This window comes from Penaeus vannamei, chromosome 38 (assembly GCF_042767895.1).
Source record: "Penaeus vannamei isolate JL-2024 chromosome 38, ASM4276789v1, whole genome shotgun sequence".
Taxonomy (NCBI): Eukaryota; Metazoa; Arthropoda; class Malacostraca; order Decapoda; family Penaeidae; genus Penaeus; species Penaeus vannamei.
The window spans coordinates 28,231,015-28,233,514 of record NC_091586.1 but is presented as its reverse complement, the minus strand read 5'-3'; the positions used below and the strand labels follow the sequence as shown (position 1 = coordinate 28,233,514).

The window sequence follows — 2,500 nt, the reverse complement described above, 5'->3', positions numbered from 1 at the left end:
ACATCCACCCTTTGACCGAACTGGGGTGGGTGTATGTTTCTACTACGAAATGACTTTGAATTTGAGATTTTGGGTCTCTTCCTCTCTACTAGTATGCTGATTGAAAGACAAGGCTAAACATGTCATTGCTTCAGAGAATCTGTGCATTACACTCACAGGCCGATACATGAGGAGGAAGCTGCATGGCAAGTATGGGTACGGGGCCTTCGACTAAATCTGGGTCGGTTGTTGCAAGAATTAGCTTACTTTCTTCCTCTTGTTTACTTTCCAGTGTTTGTTTTGTTTCATGATGGAAAGAAATCATAGAGAATCCCTTACACTGCCTTGATCGTTTGAACTAGAGGGATTTGTAGGTTCCAAGCTTAGCTCTAAGTAAGGTGTCTTGAACGAAAGATCCCCCCCCCCACATATATATATATATATATATATATATATATATATATATATATATATATATATATATATATATATATATATATATATATATATATGTAAAACATGAAATGAAGTGAACCTCTTCCAGCTTTGCGATGATCGCTGTCTCGATGCTTCATTTAGGGTCCTTAAGGGCTTTAGTTGGATTTGTTTGGGGCTTTGTTAGGTACTCAAGTGCGTGGGGCTTCATCTGGGCATCTTTTGGGTTGGTTAGGGGCTTCACTTGAGGTTTCATTTTGGCTTCATATAGGCACTTTGCTTTGACAAAAACTTGACAAAGTATAACATATACTAACGTCATGCTACAAGATTTCCTCACCAGAAAGAGAGAGAGAGAAAAAAATATATATATATGATTAAAGCCAGTTCAAAGCAGGCTAGGATTTGTCGACGTCACAACTGCGTCACACTTTCCCTGTCCGAAAGCCTTACCGGGTGAGGGAGGCTACACTTTCGAAGTCGAATTGTAAATACCACAATGAGGTGTGTGTGTGTCTGCCTGTGTGTGTGTGTGTGTGTGTCTGCCTGTGTGTGTGGGTGTATGCCTGTGTGTGTGTCTGTCTGTGTGTGTGCGTGTATGCCTGTGTGTGTGTCTGCCTGTGTGTGTGTCATGGTAATGCACTATAGTACCAACAATTAGGGTAGGCTGCGAAACGGACTATGCCAAAGTGCCAAGCTGATTTGACTGCCCGTTGTGCAGGGATTTCCGAAGCCCGGTGGCCACGGAGCCCTGGAGTGCCTATCCGGTCACCTGGATCTGCACCTGGCCCTGGCTGCTTGCTTCAGGTGATGTAATGCTAATTGCCTGTTTGCTTATGCACTATTTATATGTATTTATGTTTATACAGTTTGTTTCTTTTCTGTATTTTCAGTGTATATTTTATTATTGTTATTATTATTTTGTATTAGCATCATGATTATCGCTATTATCATTATTATCTATTTTATCATTATTATTATCATCATTATTGATATTATTATCATTATCATTACTAATATTGTTATTATTGTTAGTGTTATCATTATCATTATTTTTATTATCATTATTGTTATCACTTATTATTACTGCTATTATTATCTAAATAATTTTATTATTATTATTATTAGTTGAGCACTTGTACTGAACACCTGTAGTTTGGAACATATAAACAACATATTTCCATCATAATGTTTATTGATTTTTCACACTTCTGATAGCAATTCCTCTGATGAAACGTGTATCTGAGCTAATAGTTGTAAGGAAACAACCTCCTGGACATTCATGCTGGGAGATGGATAAATGTTTACTTACACATGTGTGTATATATGTATATGCTGTATATGTATATACATTATATGTATACGTATACACAATATATGTATATATGCATACATTTAGATGTCATTGTAAGTATATATATATATATATATATATATATATATATATATATATATATATATATATATATATATATATATATATATATGCATATGTGTGTGTGTACGCGCGTGTATAAAATGTTATATAAATACGTGCATACGAACGTGTTAACTGCCTGTAGTAAGTTCAATACAAATCCAATAAGAAATGTCCCGAACAAGAAATCCACTTGCATCAGTTATCGAGTTCTTCGTGTCTCCCTTTGGAAGCAAATCGAGGAAGACTCGTGCGTGAATCTCCAGGTGGTTCTCTCTGCGTTCGAATCTTCAGCTCGGTTCTGCCACAAAGTGCGCTGCCTTGAAATACTGGCAGTGTCGTTTCGGGCTTTGAGATAGAGTTTGGTAGGCGTTCAGGCTGTGACTGCGGATTGGGAGTCTGCCTTGCGATCCGTCATGGCTCCTGCCAGCATGACGAGACGCAACGGCCTGTCACGTGATACATGTATTCTTCGCGTGGCGCCCAAACGCAACGGGCCCGAGGGGTTGGGCGCCCAGCAGACGACACAGGCATTGTTTATAAACAGATAATAAACAAGAGCAAGGAATAGTTTTCAGTTTGGATTCTGTCATATATACTTTTGTGATTAGCGAAATGCCAGTGGACACGTCTTGACTTGTATTATATAACATATTAAGCTGAAGATTA

General features: G+C 38.0%; 1 protein-coding gene across 1 annotated transcript in view; it reads right to left on the bottom strand.

Moving 5' to 3' along the window:
* Nucleotides 1–1,591: 1,591 nt before the first annotated feature.
* Nucleotides 1,592–2,500, bottom strand: part of LOC113815212 (carboxypeptidase A4) — a 20,951-nt gene continuing 20,042 nt past the window's right edge. The window contains exon 7 of the mRNA XM_070116280.1: nt 1,592–2,500. This exon is cut by the window's right edge and continues 1,024 nt beyond it. The gene's annotated coding sequence lies outside the window, so the exon portion shown is untranslated.